The 14,292-nt window shown below is 38.0% G+C and overlaps 1 protein-coding gene across 1 annotated transcript in view; it reads right to left on the bottom strand.

The window, feature by feature from the left end:
- Positions 1 to 14,292, bottom strand: part of LOC136106224 (connector enhancer of kinase suppressor of ras 2-like) — a 171,911-nt gene that overhangs the window by 111,315 nt on the left and 46,304 nt on the right. The gene's annotated exons all lie outside the window — the stretch shown is intronic.

Here is a 14,292-nt window from a genome sequence, read left to right as displayed (position 1 = left end):
AGTTTTTACATTCTTTCAAGTCCAAATGTTTTTTTCTTTTAAACTCAAATCAGCAGTTTGTAACTAACACCTAAACCTCTTCTCTTTTCTGGATTGATCTGCAAACAGGAGACTATTTCTCCGCACTTTTTTGTGGTTTTAAATGATTTCAAATAATTTTATGTAAGTATGTTTCAGTTTGGATTGGTTGAAAACTGATCACTGTGAGTTCTGCATTTATTATTTATCATTTGAGATTCAGAGCTGTTACACCTTCCTATTCCCTGCTTGCTCAAGAATAATTCCTAGAAACAATTTCAGATCAAATTCCAAACCCCTTCCAGATTTGCTTTAGGGACTATTTGCCTAAAAGTAATCAGAAAAGTCACTGAAACTGGTACCAGAAATGAAATTTTGAACAAATGTGAATTAAATCAATTTAAAATTTTAATAGCAGTGGCCACAAATAAGCATTTTTAGTATTCAGAAATATTTAGAAAACACCAAATGAACGTGACATCCCATAAAAACTGTAGCCAGAAGTATTAAATGTGCCTTTGTGCCAGAGAGAATGTATGACAGAAGAACAAAATATGAAATTTGTATTATTCATACTGCTCTGTAATAGCTCCCCAGGGCACCTTTAGGAGGCGTTTACTTAATGGTGCAAACAGTATAGCAGTTGACAACAGAATACAGAAATATATCATTAAAGGTCCAGCCTGTCTCATGGCACGACAGCATCTAATAAATATACAGGAAAAAAACACAAACAAACAAACAAACCAACCAACCAAACAAACAAAAAGAAACATTTGTCAATTGCTCTTTGATTCTATTTCCACCTCGGCACTAGGTATTGCCTTCCATTGTTCCTTTTCTTGCCATGTAAAATTTTGTGTTTGATAAGTCCGAGGTGTTATGAAGAATTTAGCCAGCAGTAGTTCCATTCTTTATTATCATGACTATAATTGTTTTTAGCATGAAAATATCAAAGATGCAATTAGAAGTACTACAGAACGAGACCATTTTGACTCACCAAAGCCAAATGGAATATGTATTTCCTCAAGCCACTTAGGCCTCATTAGTGCTCTTTATGCAATTTTCGATATGATTTCTATTTACAGATAAGGCTTAAATTAGTTAACAGTCTAACTATAAAGAAGTAAGAGGCATTAACTCTGGTTTTTTAATGTAAGTAAATAAAATTAAACCACTATTCCCAAGTTACACAGTGTCAGAGGCAGGCAACAAACACAGAGGCTTAACAGTTCTGCTTCTCTGCATTCTTACTGTTTTTTGGGCACGGTTTGTAACTAACTGATATATCTGTCATTTTGCAATAAATTAATTCAAGGAAAAGTATTTATACAGGTGTGCTCTATTTTAAAGCTGAGATTTAACATCCATTATAAGAAATCTTCTATATTGTCTCTTTCCATTTTTAAGTAAAGCAAGCTGATCCCATCTGCATGGAAAGGAAGAGTTTCTCACTATTTAAAGAGTAGAGGAAAATCAGGCATCTTTGCTACTGCAGCTACTGCTGCTGCAAACTTTGATTTGGCAAATAAAGGATGTAGGAAATTGCCCAGATCAAGAAAATGTGAAAAAGAAAGGAAGCGGGGGAAAAAAAATAGGGAGAATGGGCAGGAAAAGAACTGCACAATCAAGAAAAAGGGATAATTAAAACTACAAAGCAAACCAACAGGTTATAAAAAAATTCTCTGTAGAGCTAGCTAAAATCAGATTTAAGTATTAACTTAGAGCCAACATCACAAAAGAGATGGTACATATTGTGGGCAATAAGGCCCACTGAGATTAAAATGAATCTTTCTATTGATGTCAACAAACATCATGTTTGTTTTACATTAAAAAGCACAAATGTAATTGCCACGTTACATAACAATCTGTCCCTTTCTCTCTGACATTAGACAACAATATTGAAAAGAATTACTACAAAGCTGAAAGAAGGAAAAGCACAGGTCATTGCCCTCCATGCAGGAGGACAAATGATGCAGCCAGGTCAGCAATGTGGTGACGATAACTTTGTCAAGTGTGATCCAAGTTTAAAAGTCTGTCATGTCAAATTTTTTATAAATCTCCCCATAAATTACATCTACTTGCTTCTCCTTTTCCATGGATTTTAGTGGATTTTGTTACTTATCAGAAACTATGCTGGTTTTGTAACCTATCCTAAGAACTCCTGCCCAAAGGATGGTTTTGTCCGTACTCCATCATTGCTCCCAGAGGAGAACGCGTGACAGCTGGCAGGGCCGGAGGTGATGGGAGGGCAGACAGGGAAGGTCCCCGCCAGTTCAGTTGTCACAAACACGGCTGCTCTCGGGAGGTGACTCTTCTGACAGAAGAGGGTACATGCAATGAAACACTCCCTTATAAAAAATGCAACGTTGCTCATTCTGCTTTTAGGGTCCAGGATGAAAGAGAAGAACGGCTCAGTAGAAACGCATTTACCGCTCCAGACTTTGGTAGTTTGGCAGTGAGACATGTGAGAGTCCACTCACAGCAGGGTGGCAAAAAATAGAATATAGAAAGAAATCAAACCCACTTTAATTAAGGATACGAGAAAATATTTAACGTTTCTCCTAATTAAAATAATTTTTACAATAAAAACCACATAGAATACCAAACATCACAACTGCACAAGGCTCATACACAACAGTAAATTTGGGTTTAGATACAAGCGTCTGTGGAATCTGGGTCTAAAGGACAAAACCTGAAAGTCAATGGAATGATCTCAGTTTGTTCAGAAGGATCACGCTTTGGTCTGCCAAGAGCAAATTAATATTCCTATTAATGTATCTCATTTGACTAATAAAAGCTGCACAGCAATTGTATCTCTGTGGTTGCAGAATGGTGGCTTGTGAAAACCAATAAATCAAAGTAAAACGGGGACAAAAATCAATTTTCAAACATTGTGCTGGATGTGGAAGGAAAACCACTAAAGCTGCTGTGTCCTTCAGAGAAGATAGAGGCAAATGGTGACTGTGCTTGTTTGTGAGGGCAGATATTTTATACAATAAGACCGGAGTGCTCAACAGGAACACACCCTCAGTGGTACCTACGGCTCAGGAGTGCGAATCGAGCTGTAAACCACCAGGGTCATCTAATAATTCAAAAGAAAACTGATTGTACTGAACATGCCTCTGGCTGACAAGGATAAAAAAAAATAAATAAAAAAGGACAGCTACACTGCAAAGAAGGGAACAAAAAGCTAAAAGACAACCAGAAACTGTGTGTGCTTTGAGAAGAGGCACAGAGAGGAAAACTGCCAAAGTAGGTTTGAAACTGTGTCGTGGTGGAGACAGACAAACGACATAGACCAAGTTCTTCCAGGATGAAAGTAGTAGATGCCATTTATTGCCACAAGTGCATTTTTATACAGTTTTACCAATTCACATGTCTCTTACCTATTGGTTACAAGTTACAGCAGTAACATCTCATTGGCTAATTTTGCTATCATCAATGTTACTCCTCTACTCCCTTCTCTCTCACGGGTACATCCTTAACATCTCCAGATACTCCTTTACTCCCATCTTTCTCACGGGTAGGCCTTCATATCTTCAAGGCTAATTTCTGTTCCCATGCTCTCCATCAGGGAATCCACAGACCCACCGTAGTCCCCCACAGAACCGTAAGAACAGAAACATCATGTTTGGTTCCTGCTGGTTTCTGCAAGGAACCCAACACACAACCTTCCAAATAAACAGGGCTGAGACACCGTGATGATTCCACCAGTGGCTCCTCTTGCCAGGCAAAGCAACTTGCAAGTCCAGAAAATTAAGTATTTGCTGTTAGAAAAATAAGGAAACTCTCATTTCTGTGCTGAAAATTATCTGATTAATTGGGGAAGGCAGCACAAACTTCTGCTCCTCTCACAACCTTCAGTATATGTATGCAGATCTGCTTAAATATATCCAGTGTTTAACAGCATCTACAGGCTCAGTCTAAGTAGTTGTTACAGAAAGTGAAAAAGTTTTTTGTTTGTTTTGTTTTTAAAAAAGCCACAGGTGGTATTTGCTATATAAAGCACTATTTAGCAGTGAGCTAGAAAGATCTGGAAGAAACTGCTGGGTTGGCTAACAGAGAGAAGCATGTGGAGAACACATGCCTTCTCCTAAGTGCAACTTTATTGAATACCTCATGAATTCATGGGTGTTCTTGATCAGAAAATCTCTTCGATTTATTGTATTGGGCTTCGGCACAGTGGATATTCTCCAATTCCTGTATAACTTGTAACAACAAAAATCATCAGACAGGTATTTTTGTCAATGACGTTAAAAACTTTTTAAGAATCATTCTGTCCAAATAAAGAACAGGTGTAATCTTCAGGACTGTGCTCACACTAAGGTGACTCTCAAATATCAGCTGTTTGTTCTTAGGCCCTTTCAGGAGGAAAGAACAATGTTTAGAGTGCCTGGAGAAAAGGATCTTCATACAGCAACAATTCAGAAAGGGGCAAAGGGAATATGTTTGAAAATATCCTAAAGCACCAAGCTTGGAGCATTTTAGAAGGAAACTTGCCTAAAGTTTACAGCCTAGAATCTAGAAAGTATCATGCAGGATTTTGTACTTGTAAGCCTACTTGTTACAAAACTGATGTATAGCAGTATTTTATATATGTATATATATATATATATGTATATAATAGTAGCTAGATGGCAAAATTCCATACAAAAACTACATTAAAAATCACAAGTGACAGCATGTGATTTTACACAAACACGCAAAAAGGAAAGAATTAAGATTATACTGAAAAAAATAATCCCTCAATTCTGGCATTATCTGACCTTTAAACGCCTCACTGTGCAGGTAACATGTTTAAATGTTGCTTCCCAGATGAGTTCTCTGCATCACTGTACCATTCACCTAGATACAGATGGAAGTTCTAGATGCAAATATAGGCAGACTTCTGCTACTTGACTTTACAGATCTATCATCTGCATGAACAGCAGCCAGAGCGGGATCAGTGCTTTGAATGAGTGTTTCCCAGACACCAACTGACACTGAAAATGTTGACTTACAAATGGATTGAACTTTACTGGACGTAAACTCTTCCACTTGCCTCAGAGCTCTGGGTAAGACTGTGCAAGTCTTGCCACAAAACTCTCATTTTTCCCCTTAGCAAAACCCTGTGTATCTCCAGCTCCCTTCATTGACTGCCAGCTTTCATTTCCAGGGTCACATTTTTTTCCTCCTTCCACGCTGTCCCTATTCTTGTGCTTTCTCTGCATGAATTTGGTGGCTTTGTCCCCTCTGTACCCACAGGGAAGCGAAGTTACAAGAGCAGGAGCTGAGGGAGACAGAAGCTTCTGACCTCAGTTCTTCTGTCCCCAGAACAGGTCAGAGCTTCACCTGCAACAGCAGATCTCCTCGGCCACAAGGGCCTTTGGTAAAAGGGACATAATCTTCAAAAATTTAAAAATCTGCTGCACATGCCTAAGCATACGAAGATTCTTTATTTTCCCCACCTCCAAAGTGTCCTCCTCTATAAAGGGCAAACATCACAGCCACCTCTGCATGTCTGGGACACAAACCATTCTCCCAAATTCTATCCCATATGCAAAACCAATGGGAATACTACATCCTCCCTGTAACTTTATTTCACTTATATAAACATTTTTTTTAGCATGGCCAAAGCAACAGGCTTTCCCATAACCTCAGGGTCTATAACTACAAGCTCTTTTCAGCAGCGTTTTTCCAATATAACTATATTATCAATTAAAGAGCTGTACTAAAACTATTAATATTTTAAGAGTTCAGAGCATCTGAGAAGGTTTTGTAAGGGGATGTGTCAAGCAGTGTTAATAACAAATGAACAAACTGCTGCACCTATAAAATTTGATTTAATGATATGCCACCACCCTTAAAGTGACATTCACATACATGAAGTAAATGACTTCATATAGTTCTGCGTTCAGTACCTATGACTGAACGATAGGAAGTAAAGACATTCTAACATTTTCCTGACAAACTGACAGGTGGTGTTGAACTGCGGTATTACCACAGAAGTAATAAACACCATTTTCAAGAAGCTTGCTGGAACTAGACCTGACATTAAAGAGGTTTCTGGAATAAAAGTGTCATGCTCAGAGAATGTTTCACATTTTCGGACAGAAGAACACGCTCCTTGCTGTCACATTTCACAGGAATCTTAACCTCGAGGCATGTCTCTGGTGCTGTTATGGATGAATTTCCCATAAAAGTCTTCCTTTAGCCTCATTAATTTTCTCCTTGATAAAGATATAACAACAGCCTCAAGTCACTTCTGAAGCAACACGGCTGAAGAATGATCTGGAAGCCCCAGCAAACCTCCAAAAGCTGGCAACTTCTTACCACCCATTTATTTGATCAAACGCTTCTACATCCCAGGGTGACTAAGCTGAGAATACTTGGACCCTGAAACTGCCTCATTACATTTACTTTACACATGCGGCTGTGTAGTGAACTGTCTCAGAAACTGTCCCATGGTCACCTCCCTCCTTTTGTTACCAGCAGTTTTGAACTGTTCCAGATGAGGTGGAACACAGCACTGGATGGAAGAGCAGATGCTTAAGCTGGCACAAGTGCCAACTTACGTGCTTTTCAAGCTGCACCATAAGAAAGCCACATTTGACAATTCTTCCCTTTGTTTTCTCTCTTATTTGCTGAGATGGCAAATGTGATCACCATCCCAGCCATTGCTCCGGACATCCTGAAATATACATCAAAGTTTAAAAAATAACTTAGTATTAGCTACAAAAGACAATATAAAATAAATTAAAGAGGCAAAAAAAGATATCCATATTTAGAAGAATCTTCTTGATTTATACTCAAATCAAAAAGCAGAACCAGCATAATCAAACTCTCAAATCTCTTTACCCCGTCATGAAAGAACAAATACCTCTGTATTAGAACAACTCTGGTGAATATCTCTAGGTTTGGTAATGACAGTTAAAAGAAATAACATCTGCCCTGCACACATGAGGGGTAGAGTTGCTCAAAAGGAGAGAATTGATGCAATCAGGTTTCAAATTCCTCCTTTTTAATATAAGTGCCAAAGGTTGTCTTCTTGTCTCCCCGCATTGGAGAACAGTGGCATAGGTGATTCAGAGCGTCTGTTCCAGTTCTCTGTTTCCAAGATAGTGTTTTTGCAGTAACTATTAAACTGCCAAAACTGTTGGGAAAATAAAAACTACCAAAAAAAAAAAAAAAAAAAAAAAAAAACAACCAAAAAAAACCCAAACAAACCAAAAAACGAACCAAGCCACACAAAAAACAAACCCCAAAAGAGACAAACCAAATGCCACCAGTAAAAGGGTACTATTCTTGGGTAGAAAGAAAAAGATTAGAAAATCAGGTATTATTTCTGTCACTAGAGCCTAAGCACATCAAGCTGAGTTTATTTCAGACCCCTGTTGTCTCCATTTTAGAAAGGTCAGAAATTCTAATAAAGAAGGAACAGCATTAACCATGTTCTTGAATGGAGGGACTGATCATAAAAGTAAAAGTACCAGAACAAATAAAGGTAACGGAAAGCCCCTTTCTCTGGCTTCTGATGATTTATCCACCTTGCACTCCCCCACAGGAAAGTCTTGATCACAGATTGACCTTCAAAAATCTACAATTCAAAATAGATTTTAAAAAGCCCACACAAAAAACAAAACTATCACACCACTTTTTTGTTCAAGTAATAGAGCTATGCCCCACTTGGCCCTGTCTAAAACATGAAGAAAAAAATACTGAAGAGATAACAAGTCTGTCTCAACTAATCAATAGAGAGAAAAAGTAATTTGTCAGGCGAAATTCATATAATCATGTAGCAGACATTTAAAGTTTGGTTAAATGAATCCTACCCTGAAAGTATCTCTGACAAGCTTGCAATAGGGTTCTGCATTAAGTTCAGTTCATAATCATAGTGCAAACCATCCAGCATCACAAATGCCTCGGAACAGTGACTTCCTGGCCGAAACACGTATAAAGAAAGTAACATTTTCTGAAGCATATATATGGCTGCAAAATATCCTAAAGAAAGTAAACCTGTAAGAGGATGGCCAGAACCCACAGAGCGTGTTCTCTGTCCATGAGCGCTCATGTTCGCAAAACTGAGCAGTGGTTAGAGCTGACACAGAAGAACCAAACAAAAAGTGCTACAGGTGTTCCAGTGCCAAAATACATTCATTCTTCTTCACTGTCATATTTTACTAAAAATCCTAGCTACCAAAAGAACAGCCAAATCCAGTGCAGATGTTTATACTGAAAAGCTCAAACAAATTAGATTCCTCCTCAACACAATTTCTGCTATGAGTCTAGGACCAAATTCAAAGATAGCCAGTTTAAACATCTACAAGATACAAATCCTAGGAGTACAAGGTAGGCTTAAGCATTCCTCACAGGGCTGTCAAAAATCATTGGGAATCTGCTTTCAGATTGCTGCAAGTTTAGAAAAAAAAGGCCAGGATTTGATTTTTTCAGGGATATTTAGAAGCTTTGTTGCAAGCACCTCTTGGTTGGCGACTTGGAAAGTCCTGTGGATCAGAAGCGCAGCTCTTGCTCACATCCTGTTGAATCTACAAATCTGGATGATCTCAAATTAGGTTTGTTACTCAAGCAGTTTGGAGGAATTAGCTCTAGCAATCCGTGATTAGCTCGGTTATAAGTCAGGAATTGGTGATTAATTGCAACATCCGTCCCATGCAAGGAACTCTTATTTTCATCAATACAAACTGTGTGAAACAGGAAAACCCAGGCAAATGGGAAGAAATCACAGAAGAAAGAAATCAAACTGTAAATCCTACTGAAGAAAGCAGTTTTGCTTTCCTTATGTTTACCCATTTTTATTCTAAGTATTTATGTTACGTGATGATGCCAGACAAATTTATTATAGTTGTTACTGAACAGAATAAGAGTTAGAAATTTTTATTCACTACCACTTTCATGCAGTATCAGATTAAGATAGATTAAGCCTCTGGCTACAGCTACATGATGAAAAATGTTGCTACATCTTAAATCACTATTATTTTATGTTTTACTTCTGAATTCTAAATGTTTTGCCATTTGATCTGGCCATAGTTTATCCAAGCTTAAATACTTCTATGAAGTAACATGAAACTGGTAAGAATTTTAATATATCTAAAGATCTGTATAGCCAGAAGTCCATGAATAAAATACAATTACAGCTCAATGTATATATAAAAAAAAAAATTAATCTGCCCAACAAAGCAATGAAGTTATTGGTAATTCTGTACAAAAAATAAGTAAAATCTAGTGATCACGAAACATTTCAAATCCACAGGATATCACACACACTGGTGTTTGAAATATTACTTTTCAAGATGCTTAAAATGATTAAATCTTTCACGCAGCAGCACACAAAAAAGGGTTGTAGGTCAGGACTAGCGCCTGAGATTTAAGTCTCTTTGACGAGGAAGGATCAGACTGAAGGGCTGCAGTTTCCATCTAGACCTGAACACTGTTGCAGCTTTAGAGGCCACTTCTGCCAGAGAACAAACAAGAGAAAACACAGTTCTTGAACCAATCCTGGTTATTTTTCTGTTCTTCATACAGAAAGAACAGAAGCTGTTTTCTCAAGACTTCAGACAAGGAGTAAGAGATACACAGTAGTCGTGTGCCAGTAATAAAAGCTGTCCATAAATCCTCTGTTTAGAGCTGTTGGTGAAAAGGTAAATGTATTAACTCACAACACAGACCCAACAAGCCAGAGCAATACATTCTATTAACCGAGCAAGATAAATTAATTTATGTCAGCAAAAGCAGCACAGTATGAAATAACATTTCTGATTACATTCCCCAGCAGCCGTTGCCAATAAAGTCTCAAAAAAAAAAAGTCTCTACTGTTTTACTCTGGCTTATTTTTCATGTGTGTCAGAGACCACAACATGGAAAGACATTAGAGGTTAGTCAGCTCCTCAAGCCACGCTTAAGAAGTGGTTTGTTCCCATCACCGCACTTTGACACCAGAGCCGCATGCTCCTGGTCTTTGAGCATAACCCGAGATAACAGGGCTGGGAACCTTGGGCAGCGTAACACAGGAACAATAAGTTACTGGGGAAAGCAAGTATACAAAGAAATTCAAGAATTACAGGTTTCTGTATTAAAAAAATAGCTGTGATAAGAAAGAAAGCAGAGGCGGCTAAAATAACACAAAAAAAAGGTCAGAACAGTGAACTAGATGCAACTTCCATAGCTACAAAACATTTTGTCTTGAAATCATTGTGTGATTTACTTTTTCTAAATTGCCATATTTCTGGACTTCTAGAAACACTGTATGAAACAAAGGCAATTTCATTTCCTAGGATATTACTAATTCTCAGTGAAAATTAATTGTTATCACCTATCGCTACAATTATTTTTTCCTGTGATATCACTTGGTGCATTAACAGGTAAATCTGGCCACTCCAGCCTCTCTCAGCAAACATGGAAAAAGCTCAGCACACCCTGGATCCAAGAGATTTTTCTCTTTCCAACTTTTATCCATTAGCAAAAGCAAAAAGAACACTGGAAAAAGCTTTTACATGAGTGCTCAGCACCCGTGTTAAGAGGATTGCCCAGGTAAAGGGCAGCAACTTGTTTCAGCCAGAAGCACAGATGCATTTTTATGGCATAAGAGGATTTGATGAGTAGTTTTAGTCACCGTGGTGCTGGAATGGTTTGCTGTTCCAGAGGACACACACCTGTGGCTCAGCAGGGATCCAAGAAGAGCAACCAGCCCTCCCCGCACACACAACCTCGCTGCCCCGAAACTCGGACACCAGTAGGAATCATTCTTACAAGCTGAACCTTAATCCTAGTCCAAAAAAAATAAACCAAAACAAGTACACAAAAATAATTACAGAAGTTGATTCTGTTGTGTGAAATCATTTCAAGTCCACTATTCACATTGCGCAACTTAAGGAAAAAAAAAAAACACAAACTTAATTTTTAGCTTCTAAAAATTAAATGCTAAGCGTATGATTTTCTTGAAGCAAGCACAAACTATTGCTAACTTTCAATTGGAAAGTGCATGTAATTATGTCATATGTTTTACATATAAGGTATATCATGATTCTTGTTTTTTTAATAAAGATAGCTGCTGTAGATAAGACAACTCTACCATCACACCCCAGCCTTATTCATGGCCTCTCCAATCAAGAATGTAAAGAGCTTCGGAAACAAGAAAGTGTCATTTTGATCTCAAACACAGTAGCTGCATAAAATTGAATTTGGATTTTCCCTTTATTATCCTTTTGTCATATAAACAACTTTTGAGAATGTAACTTGAGTAATTTTATAGTGTAGATTAATTTACAGTACTATTCACAGTGTTTCTTTTCCCTAAAAACATATAAATGGGACTGGAAAAATTCAATTTATGATGTCCTTTAAGACACATCTAGCAATGTTATTAGTTCAACTATGATCAATTTGCAAATCCCAACTTAAAAAACACAAAGTACCTGTGACTGTGTCAAAAATGACTTACAAAAATTCAATGTCCTTGACTTAGTTTAGTCATTTTCAGAGACAGGATGAAAAATTAGTATTTCCTCTAGAGGGCTTCAGGGTCTGTATTATTTCACAAGTCATGGAAGTTATATTGCACTAAGTGACTCCACCACTAAGGGTCAGAAAGGCTCATTGCTATTCTGATTGCTCCCCCTTTGGAAAAAAAAGAATAAAAATTATAATTAATTAAGTGCAGAGGTATCAACCTGGTGATTTGTATCCCCCTTTCCAATATGGCTATACAAAACCAAAAAAAAATCAGATGGAGAGTGGATATAAGTCTGTATTGCCATGTCTGTATTGTGATATTCTTGCTAATCAAGTTTCTGATTCAAGGAATTTATACTCTACCAAAAAATTTAACTAAAGTTTGGGACTTCAAATTTAATCACCTCACTCTCTCAGTGTTTCCAGTTTTGCCACCAGAAATCCTTGCCCTGATCAGCCAAGACACTTTTGCACTATAATCACTCTTTGTTTCTCTCTGTTCTTTAGCAAAACTTTTACTTCATACATCTACCTTACTACTGAGCCACTACATTTTTCACTGCCTCTCAGCAGCTCGTAGTTTTCAAGTATCTGATGTGTTAATCAGACTTCTGAAGATGATTATTTCTTATCTTTCCCGATGTAAAATGTCCCTAAAGGTGCATCTCCGTAATGGGTTTAAGCCATCTCCAGACTGTGCTGCTGCCAAAAGAGGCAACGACTTGTCCTCCCCGTTCCTCTTACGTTTGCATTAGTAATTTTATGGCAGCACAGGGCATCGGATCAGCCTGTTTCAGCAGAATGAAGGTGAAGCATGCAGAGGTGAAGGGAAGCTCAACCTTTTTTGCAACAGCGTGTGAAACATCTTTGCTTTGAAAATTCAGCTGCTAAAGCAGACAATTTTCTGCTCTCCTCTGCCTCTCACTCCTACCTCCAAATGCCTTTGTGGCTGCACGTTGAGCTGAACTGCAGAACTGATCCATCTGAACAATAGCCCAGAAAAAAATAAAAGAAGAAAAGGTTATTGCCTGGCAGGTGAATGTTCTGCAGTTCAGTTTACAATCCAGGAACCACAGCCCACGTTCCCAGGGGACGGGACAGGGAGGAGCTGCAGGGGCACAAGCTGCGTGGAGGTAGAAACAACCATATAAACCAGGACTGCCAGAAAGAAAGCTCTTTGATCAACTACATCCACATATAAAAGCTTGGAAACGAAAGATTACTCTGATAATAATACAGTGCTACAATTTACTGTAGCAACATTTTTTTAAATGTATTACAAACAGAGCAGAGCAAATTGATCTTTTTTCCAACAGGCGCAAATTGGTTTGGTCCCAAGTGTCTCTGATGGGTCTGGTGGTCCTTTTTATATAAATATGATAGAGAAGAGAAGGAAATTGAAGTGTAGGTCGATGAAACTGTAAAGTAATAGAAAGGTGATTTTGATATGTTGCACTAGGAATTACAAAATCATCAGTTAAAGCCTGGACAATTACAGAAAATCTCCTTAAGACGTATCTTATATTTAATTTCATAACTGAAACAGCAGTCAGAGTGTATAACTCACTGAATCAAGCACATTTTCTTATACCACACTGCTATTTGAAAAATCATTTTTTTTAGTCAATTCTGGCCTGCTCTTGGAGGGTCCTATTCTTGGTACCTGCAATTATTTATCATAGAAAGGACTATAGCAATGATTTGTGTGAGCATGGCCTTGATCCAAAGAACTTAAGTGCCTGCCTCACTTCCCTGTGCATTGCTAATCCTCCAATTGATTTGCACAGGAATATTTACGCGATTCAAACCCAACTTAAGTGCATTGTTGGAGCCAAGCCAGAGTGCACTGAACGTTGCATGATTGATTCCACAATGGCCAAAGGGTTGGAGATGGTCCCAATCCATCTCACAGATTAAAATCCATGTCTCTCTGGAAGGACATCACACAGAAAATTTATACCTCACTTAAGGCTTCCTCCAATTCGAAAAATCCTCTACAAGAATTAATGTCTTCTATGATACCAGTATACAATACATATGTGCTATTCTAATTTCCTCCATAACGATGCATTTTGGCAGCGTATTTACGTTTTTCAGTACTAACAATTGCAGCACTCTTGATGTCTCACCCACTCTAGGACAGACAGTGACATGGTTTAACCACCACCTGCTTGTTAAGATATTGTATTCCTTTCAATACTAGTAGGTTGTTGGTACCAGAAAACAAGATAACCACTAAAAAATATTTCTCATTTTGTCTCATCACCTCTACGTTGCCTTCTCTGTCATAACCTTTAAAAAATATTTTCAGAAAGTTATTATAAAATCCTTTAAAATTGCAGATAAATATTAGTTTAAACAAGAAAATACTCTATAACTTTTGAGGGACTCGAATTCGCAGGTTTTCATTTGACTGAGGAAAAAAAAAGTGAGGAGATGGGAAGATGAGAACGCTGGTCACATTTGACAAAGTGAAGGTACTGATCAGGAGAAGGAAAAATTCGCCCAGACCGTGACTGATGAGTTGGGTCATTTTGGAAGAACTCCAGCCAGTGAGGAGCCAAGAGAAGGGCAAGTGGCCGGTTTTACACTTGTCAACGCTCTACCAACGGACATGAGTGTGAGATACAGAGCTGAAAGAAATTACTATTTCCATTTTCCCTAGACAAGTCTCCCTTTGCAAGGTCAGGCTGGTGTGTACACTGTGTCTGAATTGAAACCAAAGAGATTTTGCTCTACATGTGGAAAGACAAGAGGTCAAGAAGCTGCTTTTCAAGAACTGAAGGAAAAAAAAAATCCTTGGAGATCAAACTGATAACTGGT

The sequence above is a fragment of the Patagioenas fasciata genome, chromosome 11 (genome assembly GCF_037038585.1).
Source record: "Patagioenas fasciata isolate bPatFas1 chromosome 11, bPatFas1.hap1, whole genome shotgun sequence".
Classification (NCBI taxonomy): Eukaryota; Metazoa; Chordata; class Aves; order Columbiformes; family Columbidae; genus Patagioenas; species Patagioenas fasciata.
The sequence above is the reverse complement of the archived record's forward strand: the minus strand, read 5'-3'. Positions and strand labels throughout refer to the sequence as shown.